Source organism: Fukomys damarensis, unplaced genomic scaffold (genome assembly GCF_012274545.1).
Source record: "Fukomys damarensis isolate Sample0158 unplaced genomic scaffold, DMR_v1.0_HiC HiC_scaffold_10, whole genome shotgun sequence".
Taxonomy (NCBI): Eukaryota; Metazoa; Chordata; class Mammalia; order Rodentia; family Bathyergidae; genus Fukomys; species Fukomys damarensis.
Genome location: NW_022900922.1, coordinates 14,335,662 through 14,349,420, shown reverse-complemented (window position 1 = coordinate 14,349,420; position 13,759 = coordinate 14,335,662). Strand labels below are relative to the sequence as shown.

Below are 13,759 nucleotides of genomic sequence, written 5' to 3'. Positions count from 1 at the left end.
GTAAAATTAGGAATCTCATTGGAAATTTAAAACTGTTTTTAACTGAGGGATATAAGAAATATTCTATGACCAAACTTGTAGGAGCAACCATTAGAAAAGGAGACACATGAAAGTCATTTTCATTATATATTTCAAGAAATTAGAAATAATCAAAGAAAGTATAAAAAAGAAAAAATAAATAAAAACAAGGCCAAAACTTAGAAAGAAAATAAACAGACAATGAGAATTTAAAAGTCAAAATCTGGTTCTTTGGAAAGAATAATAAGGTTTACTCAATCCCAGGTAAAGGGCAAAAGGCAATATTAAAACAATCACAAGAGAGTTTAATGAATGTATTCAATAATTTAGTTGAATTGCATAATTCTTATAAAGTGAATCAAAATATGCACACACACACACACACACACAGAAAATGAACTCATATAGTTAACTTTTTCAAAACAAATCTGTAGGCCCTATCATTTCATTAATGTGGTCTTCAATAGATTAAAAAAGAAAAATAACTCCTGTTAAACAGAAATCCTCCAGAAGAACACAGAGAACATTTTCAGGTCAATTCCACCACCATGCCAAAGAGCACATGTACCAAAGGTCTCAGTAAAACACCTTGCTGAATAGTCAAGGGCTAAAATCTTCCCCCAAGGCCACGGAGACCAGAGATACTCACCATCACCACTTCTAGTGCCCATGTTCCTGAAGATTCTAGTCCGCAAAACAAGACAAGGAAAAGAAAATAAGACAGGAAAGGAAAAAACAAAACTCATTATTTACAGGGGACAAGTCTGTCACATAGAAAATCCAAAAGGATCTACAGGTAATAGATTGGCATTAATAAATTTATTTATCAAAAGCCTTCAATAATAAAATTATTTTTCTTATACCAACAATAAGCAGAAAATAAAATTTACAAAGTGATACCACTTTACCAGCATTAAATTTAACAGACAGTAATAAATATAAAGAAAAATGTGCAAAATCTTTACACAGAAACCATGAAATTTTTTGAGAGAAACTAAAAGGAACTGAACAAATACAAGAATGTGTAATGCCCCCAAGGAAGGGTTTTCTGGGGGACTGGTTGTGGTCTGTTTCTTGATCCAAGTGGTGTTTATCCAAGTGTGCTAAATTATGATAATTCAAGCTACAAATGTATGATTTTTGCCCTTTTATGTTAGATGTTATACTTGTATGCATGCTTTATAGGAAGTAAGTAGAATAATTAATGTTATGAAGCCAAATAAATAAGTAAATATTGGGTCAGACCATATGGAATTGTGGTTTTCATAGGTTTTTTTTTTTGTAGTACCAGGGATGGAACTCAGTTCCTTGCGCTTGCAAGGAAGGCCACTGAACCGCTGAGCTAAATCCCCGGCCTGGTTTTCATAGATTTTTAAATGGTCAGATTAGCAAGGTAAGGTGAAGCATGCCTGCAATCCCACCAGTCTGGGAAGCTGAGACAGGAGGATTGAGAGTTCAAACCCAGCTTGGGCAATTTATCCAGATCCAAAGTCAAATTTTTTAGAAAATTAAAATGGGCTTAGAGGTAGCTCAGTGTGAAGGTCCTGGATGCAATTCCTAGTACTGAAAAGAAAAAGTGAAATTTAGGCAGTATTTATGTAGGAAATATATGCAATATTTAAATAGATAAAATAAAGCTCTTTGTTTATATTATTAAAAGATAGGTATAAAATTATAAAGTTGTATTTTCTCTTTGTGACTTTTTATGGCTAAGTTTGGTGTTTTGTGCTAGTAAATATGTTTCTAGACTGAAAATATAACAATAATATTGCACCAACTGGAATAAATTTTGACTTGTTATCCATTAATTAGAAATAAGTTAACTTGGGCAGTGGATTTAGCTCAGCGGTTCGGTGGCCAGCCTTGCAAGCGCAAGGACCCGAGTCCAATCCCTGGTACCAAAAAAAAAAAAAAAAAAAAAAAAAAAAAAATAAAATAAAAAAAAAAAAAAAGAAATAAGTTAACTTGATCTTGATAGTAGTCACACTTATTTCAATCTAGTAAACATTTCTAAATGGTACAGAAGGTTTCAGTTTAGACCCTTCTCCTACAACTCAGCTAACATGTTGTCTGCTTGGACCCAGGCTACATGACCAGCAAATGTAAACTGCCATAGGACATAGTTCTCACTGCAACACGGACCTGAAGGCTGGGTTGGTGCTTTGATTTACAGTCCAAGAAGACTGAGAGCCATTTGTCCATAGCTCTGCCAGGATGGCATTGATCCAAGGTAATTAACACACTGTATCTTAAGCATGCTGGGATAATGTTGGAAAGGAGACACGAATGGTGGAGATGGTGTGACAAATGGGTTTGACAGATTTGGATTTAATTCTCATCCTGCTTTGGCCCCATGGTGTGATGTGTGAGCCTATTCAGATCCTCTCCTCCTTGTACATCCTGTTTTTGCCTCTGGCCGTGTATACCTTCCTTCAGGTTTCCATCCTGATAAGGTAAAGATGGTGAAGTGATTTTTACTTGTCTAGGGATTTTTTCAAAGACTGCACATATTATTTTTGATTGAGCCAGGTAGCAATAGAGAAATGAGGAGCAGATGTTAATTGTTGATTACTCATTAGCTGCATTTCCATCTGCTGGCAGCCCTCACTCACTTTTACTTAAGCTGTGTTCACCTATAAAACCAACACATTTGGTTGGAAAAATAGCAACATAAAGTAGACCAAAACATCTGGACACTGAGTAAATTGGCCAGATGTTTTATAAATAAAGGCCACAAAGAAAAAGAAGCAAAAAGAGAATCCAGGATAAGAGACTGAGCAGGATTTGTTATGAGACTACCCACTCATGCCCTCAACCTCCTCAGTCTGTGGGAGATGAAACTGAGTGAATCATTATTGAGAATGTGGATTTCAAGGGATAATAAATTTTGGAACTTGTCCCTGAGCAAAGAGAAGTGACCTTCCACTTATTAAGCGGAAATGGAAGTTTGCCTCAGACCTTTTTTTATTGTATCTAGAAATTATTTCTCAATTGCTCATAATTTTTGAATTATGTCTATATGGTTTCTCAGAGCCAAGCCAAAGTATCAGTTCTCTAAGAGAGCAAGAAGCTTTGCCAAATTGGAAATGGATTTGTTTCCCATATTGAAATTACTGATGAAAATTGCAGGCATAAGCTTCTCCTCCCTCTTCTCTTTTTAAAGGTGAAATACATATTGTTTTGTTCTATTTATTTCTTTTTCAGTACAATATACTTCACTCAATGATTCTCCACTTGGGGGAGGGCTCTAGTTTGGGAATAAGATTTTTGCTCAAATTTGGACTTTTCACTGTGGAGCTTCTAACCATGGGTAACTAACAACCTCTTAGAGCTTCAGTTTCTACTTCTGTAAAATGGAAATAATAATTACATTGAAGACATTTTGAGAAATAAATGATCTGGCTAATGTAAAACACCTAGCAGGTTCCAAGTTGAACCATTTGAAGGTGCCCTTTTGTGGATCTTCCAGAATCTCTGCTTAGGTAAATTTCATTCTCTCTCCCATTTGTGGTTTGGAGCTGGAAAGAACCAGTTGGATGTAACTATATCTCAGCTCAGACCTACTCACAATTTTTTCTTAAAAAGACTGTCACTGATTTAAGCAAAGCAAAAAGGATCAGAATGAAAAATGATGCTGCATATCTGGATGTGACTTAATGGGCTACATGTAAATAGAAAATATTCAAATGTATTTTCATTTATTCTTTCAACAAATATTCGCTAATTGCCTGTTATAACTGAAAATGGTTTAAGGTATTGGGGACACAGACTTTATCCCTGATTTCATGGAGTTTGGGGGGGGGGCAGAAAATAAGCATATTAAATAGGTAAACCATGTAGAAGACAAGCAAAATACAATGAATCTTTTCTGCAGAAAAGAAATGGGATCAACTAGACTATGGAATTAAATTTAACAATAATTTCCAGTAGAGCTGTATTTCAAACAGTATTCTTTCCTCAGAAAACTGGCCTTTCAAGAAGCTTGCCCTTCTAGTCTTGTATTTCCAGACATCAGTTCTGGCTTTGAGTTCTATGGATTTGGGAATGATTGCTCCATAAAATGCTATAGAGAGAAAAGCTATTTCTGATAGTGGTTAAATCTTTGCAGAAATGTTTCAAGTTTCTGGGGTTTTCTTTGCTATAAAGAAAAAATTAGTTGGAAAATAAATTAATCTCACAATGCAAGGATCTGTTAAGATACCAGGATGGATTGCTCTAGAGAAGCAGCTGTGAAAGGACTCTGGAGTGCCTGGAGAAGAGAGTACATGAGCCCAAGCATTTTTCTATTAGGAGGCAAGAGCTTCAGCGATGACCTTGTCTCCTCCTTTGTATAGTCAACAACAGAAGACAGATCATGTAAAACTCTTCAGTTCTCACTTCAAGTCTCTCCCCCCTAAACATAGGCACATCGATAAACACGGGTTGTGATTCACCACTCTCCATTGTTATTTTCTTTTCCTTATATTTAAATGTCTACTCTCCCTTTCCTTTCAAACTGTGTAGCTTCCCTAATGGCAACTTGCCTTCAAAAATGAGTATTTTGTGCATATGGCAGCTCCTCCACTGTGGATTAATATGCACAACACCCCAGTAAATACCCCAACTGGATGGCACTGTCCTGCCAGACTTCACATCTTTCACACAGCTCACAAATACAAGTTACCAAATGCATTACAGCCATCTATTCAGCTCTCCCAGTCCCCTAGCTGCACTGCTCTAGAATCGTCACCTGGATTCTATGCCTTTCAATCACTCAGGTTTTTGCTCTTCTTATCTTTTTCTTTTTCCTATCTCCTTTCTCCTTTCCTCATCAAACTTTTCGTGTTCTCTCACTGACTTCTTTTCCTCTGTATGCACACAGTTTAAGTCTCTCCCATTTTCAAAACAAAACAAAAATGCCACCACCACCACCACTACAACCTCCCTCTCTCTCAGCGCCGCATCTCCCTCCAGGTGCTGCCCTGTTTCCATTCTTTCTCCTCAAGTCCACCAGGAGTCACTTTGGAACTGTCTTCACCTTTCACTTCAGTGTTTACTTCTGTGTCCGTTAGGTAGAATGGCTGTTCATTTTTTTTTATTACTAAGACTTTGTTTGGCAATGAATGACCTCTTAGCTATGAAATACAAGGACACCTTTGAGTACTCATATTGGCCTTTGTTAAAACAAGGCAGATGATCATATCTTGCAGAAACTGGATAGTCTTCTCTGCCAGGGCACTGCAAGTACAAGGGTGTATGAGAGAATCCACTTGGTTTCTCTCTACAAGCATCTTTTACTTTGGCTGCGGGAGTATTTGCTCTTGACTCTTTTTCTACTTTTCTGGCCTCTCCCTGTCAGTGTCTTTCCCTTTATCTCTCCTTCACAGGTTGAATTTTCTAGAATTCTGTAGCCAGTCTTGGTTTCTCTGTCTCCTCCCTGCAGACAGGACCTGATTCCTGGACATTCCTGCTATATAGCTGCAAAGGGCCCCACCTTGACATCAATGCTCTGTTGTCACCATCTTGAAATTCTCATTTTGAACTAGGATGTCTATGACTTCTTATTTTGCACCAGATCCCACCAATTATATGACCTGTCCTTTCAAATAGTTTCATCTATAACTGAGAATTCCATCACCACCTGCATCTGATACCTTAGGTACTGGACTAGTATCCTCTTCCTTGGAGAATCAGAAAATTTTAATTTCTTTAAATTTTTGCCCACCCTGGAACAAAAGATTTATTCCAAGCTGGTGGCTTGCTGCCTGAATGCCTCTCTCCTTTCTCTCTGCCTGCAAAGCCAGTTCCTCAGGAAGCAGCCTTGTGTTAGCTTCAGCAATCAGACAAGTGCTTTGTTGTTCCCGGAAGTGCTGCAGTACAGAGCAAGGTTCAGCCGATGTTGGCTCAGAAAATGTTTAAAATGGGTTTTACTAATCTCTCCTCACTGGAGCTATGGGAAAATCTTTAAAATGCTTCTGTGAAATGTCTGTTGAGCAAAATGGCTTCCTGGTGAATCCATCAGCATGGATTAGCTGCAAAATATGCTATCAGGTACCGGAACCTATAACAACAGCAGGAAGCCATTTGATTAGAAGGAACAGAATTCTCCAAACCCCTCCAGAGTCATGATCTTCACAAAGAAGTGTTGATTTCAAGCCATCTTTATGACCATGCTAGTTACTGGAAACTGCCTTTTGAAATCGTTCTGGTTATCTCGAGCATATAGGAGTGCATTGGCCCCTTTCTCCATGACAGAGGCATGTGCCTATTTCACTAGGGAGTGATTCCATATTATTAAATAAGATATGAAATAGAAGGGAGCATAATGTAGCTCTGGCTTATGCCCATTCTTGCCCATCCTGAAATTTGCAGTGGTGTTAAAATTCAGGATCTGGATTGGCATGAAAAAATTACAAATCTTTTCTGGCATCAGAGCCAAAGGGCAATGAAGACTCATTAAAAATTATACTATCTTGTGCTGTTCTTTCCATTTTTCTCTAAAAATTAATACAAAATACCATGAAGACGAGTGGTAGAGTAATAATTCGCAAAATGTTATTGTTCCTCAAATAAAATATTGAATCAATAAATTCAAGCTTACGATTTTTAAAGAAGCAAGTTAGTAAAACAATTTGGATGCATTAAGCAAAAGTAATGGGCTACTGAGGAAATTTTGCTTTGTGATTCTTAGTAAAGGCTCTTAACTTTGTTTCTGGTTTATTATCTCAGAAATGAGCTCTTTGTCTATACCTCAGATTCTACTTTTTTAAACTATAAAAAGTCTGAAATTGTCATAATACAAAAAAGAAAAGAAATAAACAAATAAATCTTCTCAGCTCTTACTTTAAGTCCTGGCCTGGCCTGAACATCAGCTCTGTTTCCTATCACTTCCTCACTCCAACCCATGCCCCAGAACCTTCTGCTCCTGGTACCTCTGTTCATTTCCTCCCTGGTCTGTTCAGGCTGTAAGTAACTAAAAGACGACTAAAAGGAATTTAAGTTTTACTTTCATGTAGAACCAGATAACAACCCAAGAGCAGACACCAGAGCCTGCCTGGAGAAAGAAGCTTTCCTACAGAAGGTGCTGTTCTTGTCCATGTGATCAAATGATTCCATTCCCTCTGGGCCCATATTCTTCCTTTTAATAATATGCCTCACACCCATTACAGAATTAGGACCATTATCAAGGGAGGCAAAGGTGGAGACTTTGACACTCATTTTCAGAGCTCTCTTGACCTTATCTTCCTCCCCTAATAGGCCATAGAAAATAGAACACTCTGAAGATGCCTGGGAGCTTGGTAGGCTTGTTAAGTAGCTGCCTATTCTCCATAGACATGAAACAGCTATAGAGCAAAGTATAAAGAGCATGCTGGTTACTTACGCCCTACACAGTTGGTGTGGGAAATGAACTAATGTCCACCCTGACCACGTGCAAGGCTTTCCAGATTCTTCCAGGAAACTCCTTGTTCAGATAAGGGAAATCCAAGCCAGGTGTGGTGGTGCACGCCTGTAATCTCAGCACTCGGGAGGCTGAGGCAGGAGGGGATCGCTGTGAGTTTGAGACCAGCCTGGGCTACATAGTGAGTTCCAGATCAGTCTCAACTACATGGTGAGGGCCTGTCTCAAAAAAAACAAAAAAAAAAAAAAAAAAAAAGGGAAACCCAGGTGTTGAGAGGAGTCACCCTCTATCACTGGAGCTCTTTCTGAAGTTTGCTATAGGTAAGAGTGACATTTAGTAGACACTACTGGTAACGAGGACTTCTCCTCAGAGGCTATAAAGGATTAGAGAGCAGCCCAATCTGCCTATAGGCCTGATGCCTGGAGAGAGTAGCTGCTGGATTTGCACTGGCACCAGGCAGGGTCTACACTTGATCTTCTTTGAATGCTCTTTTATACAGTGTGAATGTTCTCTTTTATGCCTAGAATGTCCTTCTCTATCTGGACAAGCACTAAGGACTGAGCTCCTATTGGAAGCTTTCCCTGGTCCCCAGACTGAGATAGCACCTCTGTTCTTCATCTTGATAAATGACCACCTCCTGAGTGACTACCTCTGTCAGCCCTCTGTCCTTGTCACCTAACAGTCTATGCCATAATTTCCTCTATTCCTTAATAGTATGGGATTCCTGGGGCCCAGGATGTAGCTCAGTGGCACCGTGCCTGCCTGGCAAGTACAACTTCCTGAGTTTGTTCCCTGGTACTGAAAAAACAAAAAACAAAAACAGTATGGCCTTCCCTCATAGTCTGACAAAGGAAGGGAGAAAGGAGAGAAGGAAGGAAGGAAGGAAGGAAGGAAGGAAGGAAGGACATCAGAAATAGCTAAGTTGAAACTCTGAACTTAGGTCCTGGTATCCAGGGCATGGAAGGGAACCCACGGTGTATGTTTCTTCCCCACACAAATTTCTGGTGTACTGACCTTCATACCTAATTTCTGCCTTAGGAGTCTGAGTAACTCCAGTTTCCTAAAGCACCTGGAATCTACTTTGCCCTAAAGCCTCTTGGGTTGAGAGCCTTGATAGTTTTCTTACCTCTTTGGTAGCTTATTTTAGTTCTCTGGGCTCAAAACTAATGACCACAGTACTGTTCTGAGTGGACTGTGCCTAAGAACCTCAGAAGGCCACCTGCCTGAGGAGGAAAGTCATTCTTCTCCAGCTTTTGTCACTCTGACTCACCCTTCAACTTGAACTGCTTTATACGCGGGGCCAGCTCAAAATGAGCCCCACTCCTTGGGGCGTTTTGTGAGGCTGACTACCTATCAGACTGGAAGCCAATCCTGCCATTCAGTTGGCTCTTCAAACATGGCTTGGAGCCAAGATCTGTCTCCCTCAGTGTCCTATCTACTCAGGCCTTTGTGTGTCTATCCTGAAGCACTGCCAAGCTTCCCAAGCCATGAGAATATCTTGGAAAATGATATAACAGGTTACCAGGCAGACGGTTTATCAAGATTTATAAACTAATACAGTGATTGCTGATGACAAGTTGGATTTACTAAGACTATGTCATGTCAACTTAGATCTCTCTTTATGTTTCCATGGATAAAGTGATGAAGTGTGTGTGGGCCAAACATGTTCTCTTAGTGGGAATCAAAGCTGGCTGAGCTATCAACAGTCATTTCTGGAAAGCACTGGCTGGTGACTTGGGGTCAACATGGAAGAAGTCCTTGGTGAATATCACAGTGCGTCACCCAGGCCTGGTAACAACTGCTCTCACCACAGCAGCGGGCAGAATCCACCATCCACATGACTGCAATGTGCCCCATTGGCTCAGAAATAAGATCTAAGGCAGTAAGGAGATTGGAAGACCTCTGCTTGGTTAAAAAAATGAAATAAAATAAAATCACACAAAGACAATAGGTAGAAAGACTGTTGGGAACTAGGAAGAGGGCTGGGAGTATGGCAGAGCGTTTACTGGGCACCACAAACACCAACCAACCAAACGAACTAGAGACAATTGAAAACTTAGTGAGATCTTAGGGCATTTGTAATTTCTATTTAGGATTTTGATTATTTGCTTCTCTTTTACTTAACATTAAAATGCTTAGTATGAGAGGTATTAAAATCAACTTGTCTCAGTGTCCAGGACTGTAAGCGAAGGATAAATGTCTAAATGTGTACAAGCACTCTGCTGGGGCTTAAAATACCCATCTTTGCTCTGGATTTTCACTCCAGAGGCCCCAGCCTCCCAGGTTGGTCACCCGCCCAGAGCCTCTGTACCTTCCTTGCTATACCAGCCTCTGTCCTGGTCTGAAAGAAATCTGCAGCAGAACACTACCTCTTGGTCATGCTAATTTCTTCTGGAGCTCCTCAGGCACTCTTGGTTTGCATTCTGTTAAAGGCAGAGCAGGATAATATGGCAATTCTATTTTTAATTTTGGAAGCACTCCCTATATTGTGCTCCATAATGGCTGTACCAATGTATACCCCACAACACAGCACCAGGATTCCCTTTCCACAACCTCGCCAACACTTTTTACCTCTCTTGTCTTTTTGATGATTGCCATTTTAACAGGTGTGAGATAATATCTCATTGTGGTTTTGATCTTCATTTCCCTGATTTTGGTGAACTTGAACACCTTTGCTGTGCTTGTAGGCCATTTGTATGACATCTTTGGAGAAAAGTCTATTCGGGTCCTTTGTCCATTGCTTATTTAACCCAGCAATCTCACTTTGGAAGGAAATTAAATCAGTATTCTTGAAGAGAAATCTACACAGCCATGCACATTCCAATATTATTCACCAGAGCCAAGATATGGCAACAACCCAAGTATCTGTTGATGAATAAAGGGATAAAGGTAAAATTGTGGTGTGTACATATCAGGGGATACAATTCAGCCATAAAAAAGATGGGAAGCCTGCCATTTACCACAGCAGGGATGAACCTGGAGGACGTTATACTAAATGAAACAAGCCAGATGCAGAAAACAAATACTACATAAACTTACTTATATGTTAGCTATAAAAAAAGTCAAATTCATAGCAACAGAGAGCAGAATTAGAATGGAGGTTGCCAGAGGCTGTAAGAAGAGGCAGCAATGGGAAGATGCTGGTCAAAGGGCAGGCAGGCACTCTCAGTTATAACATGGTTGGGCTCTGGAGGGTGAAAGAACAGCATTGCGATTAAAGTCAGCAATACTCTATGTGATATTTGAACTTTGTTAAGACAATAGACTTTAAGTGTTCGTACCCACAAACAAACAAACAAACAAACAAAACTGGATGACACGATGGGTCTCCTCCTTTGTCGGTGCCCCATGAACACAGCCTTACAGGAACTCCGCAGCTCAGGTTCCCCTTAACACAGCCATCAAGCCCTTTCCTTAGAACCCTTTAAAACACAGTTGAACGAATAGAAGAGTGTTTAAACAAAGTCGGAGTGGCCTGCTCACACCCTGGCAAAGCTGCTGGCCTTTGGTGATTCATCCGCCCACTGTGAAGCGGGGAGGCTGTGATAAACAGCACCTGCCTCCAGAGGCCTGGGAGCTTTGCTGGCTCTTGCACTGTGTCTCTTGCCGCGGCATGTGTGTGCCTTGTGCTTGATGGCAGAGCCCATCCGCAAATGAGTCACCTGTGCATACCCTGAAAAAAGCATACACAAACCCAGGCTTCCTAGTTGGGCAATTAACTAATTAATGGAGAGCCAAGATAAACAGTTGAGTCCAACATCTAAACTTCATTAATTACTGTTTATGGAACCCTCTGAACAGCCTGTGGGGAAAGGGGCCACCTAGATAGAGATGTTCTTAGGGCTGTGGGCTGCTGTTGTTGCAAGGGGCTGGGTGCCATAGGGAAGAGTCCCAGAGCTAGAGTCAGGGCCCTGTGCTCTCTGCTCTGCCAGCTACTCATTTTGTCATTTTAAAGGAAGTCGCTTCATTTCTCTGTAAATCTAATCCAATAATGCAAAATCATTAAAATGTTTAAGACTCTTTGAAATAGGCCTGGGATAACCAGAAGCCAGCAGTGCATTAAGAAGCCAGTGATGTGATAATAGTGCTCATAGAAAGCAGATGAGGATGCATTTAAACAAACATCCCATAACTCCGCGTTCAATTCAAGGCTGTCTTTTAAAGTAGTTGCTCTGGAAGCCTTTGCCATGCTTCAATTCGGTACAATAAATATTTATTGAACACCAACTGTGCTAGGCACTTCAGGGAATAAAAGGAAGAGAAAGGCCTCATTTGCAGGGAAGCTGCTGTCTAGTTGCGAAGCTGAGACGCAAACAACCAACTAAGGCCCTGGAGTAAGCACTAGAAAGTGCTCGAATGGAGAGTCCAAAAGGGATGGTCAGCCTGCCAAGGAAGGAGCTACGGAACTAATTTAGGGGGAGTCTTTAGGGAGGGTCATGTGAAAGAGCTGTCCTTTGATAAAAGCTCTGAAAGACAATCATGGAGGTTTTGGAGGTTTCATTTTTGTTTTTGTTTTGCCAGGATGGTAATGGGAGAGATAAAAATTCATTCCAGGAAGAGAAAACAATGCGCACTGAGAAAATAAGAGAGGGAGCTCTGGAAGTCTCCCTGCTCCAGCTCCCACTTTCCTATCCAGACCCCCATCCCCACCCTGCTGCTTTCACCCCTTGGGTGTTTTCCAGAGTAGCACAGCACTGCCAGGCAGAGTGGGAGCAGAGGCGGGAGAGCTAAGGGTGGGTTGTGGGAGCGGCAAGCACAGGTAGGCAAAGGGTCCCATGTAGACCAGTAACTCATCCGTGGATTGTTCCACGCAGCAGACAGGTTACTCAGTGTTCACTGTGTCTTTGGCTTTGTACTCATCCTTGGGAAACATAGAAAAAGTCCGAAGTGGTTCCCATCTTCAAAGTGCTTACAGACAGGCAGAAGTTGACAAGCAAGTGACTACAGATCCTGGAAGGAGGACTAAGAGGCAGGAATAACTGAATCACTGCAGGACTCTCTAGCCGAAGGAGGTTCTGGGTCAGCACAGGCCACAGGCTTTGAGTGGGCGGCAAGGATGACAGTGCCTTGTGAGTTGTCCTGACTGCAGCTGTGGATGACGGGAGGAAGGTGTGCTGAGACTCCACACAGACCGGTGCTCTTAGAGCCTGGCATTCCTAAGATTCACGGGCACTGTTATCGTTTCTTACTGCTATTATTTTGCAGTTCTGGGTACTGAATCCAGGGCCTCTCACAAGTTATGCAAGGGCTCCACCCCAGAGTTCACTGTTGGGCTTTGTGCTCTACCTTATTAATGAGAAACAGAAAGAAACCGAGTTTCCCTTAGCAAGCATTTTATTTAGAAGAATGTGAGTGAACTGGTCCATACGCCTTGAGTGACCAAAACAGTTGGCAAGACTTCCCACTTCCCTGATAATCTCTTCTCAGGTATTTCTCATGTCTTGGGAAGCACACTGAATGACTAAATACACAGATGATAGAAGGCGTAAACCTCATTTTACCATCTATGGTGGGATGGAGGGTCATTCCTACCAACAGCACTGAGCCATGGCTTCCTTGGTTTCAGGAGTGAACTGCAAAACTTTACAGTTTACTTCATTGGCCTGGGGTTCATTTCAGACTTTTTAGTGATCGAGACATCATGGGAAGGGGCTGTTTCAGAATTTTTCTTTCCTCAGTCTCCACCAGACATCTGTGAGGAAGGACCAACTGGCATTTCTCTGGCTGTGGAAAAAGCGGTGCGTGCAGCCCGAGTTAACAAGTGCTGTCCTTTAAATTGATGGTGCTGATGTCCTGCTCTGCTCACAGCTGTCCTTGGGGAGCTGCCCAGCTGGCTGCCCTTAACCTGGCTTGCCTAAAAATAATTCCTGCATCTGCAGAGAGCAGAAAGAGAGACACCAGTGCAGTCTGCCCTTCATGTTGTGCGAGGGAACAGGGGCACAGAAGCTTCACTTCGTGGGGCCAGTCAGGGCTCCCCTCAACTGGGGCTGGTGGGGGATGGGAGAAAGCCTGAGCTCCCTGGGGTCCTGCAGGGTGTGAGGAGCAGGACAGGGTCGGGGGAAGTCATGGACACTCTGGCTGGGGCAGGAAAGCCCTTACATTCTCAGTTGGATGGAACCTGAAAAGAAGGATGCACTTAGGCAGGAAGACTTTCTTTTCTGGCAAATCACCAAAAATTTATTATATATCCAGATAAACATGGTGTCTCCTAAGAGAGATTTGCTAGTTACTCCCTCAGTACTGACTTTTTTCAAAGCTTACCAGGAAATCCTTTCTGGCAAGGAGCCATTCCATCTACGTCACCTGTCCTGAATGAAGCCAGACTCTGACCCCATGCTATGAGTTGCAACACCACTGTAGGTG

General features: G+C 41.5%; 1 pseudogene; it reads left to right on the top strand.

Annotated features, from left to right (window-relative positions):
• The first annotated feature begins 2,046 nt into the window (after nt 1-2,046).
• LOC104860774 overlaps nt 2,047-13,759 on the top strand; it is a 64,507-nt pseudogene continuing 52,794 nt past the window's right edge.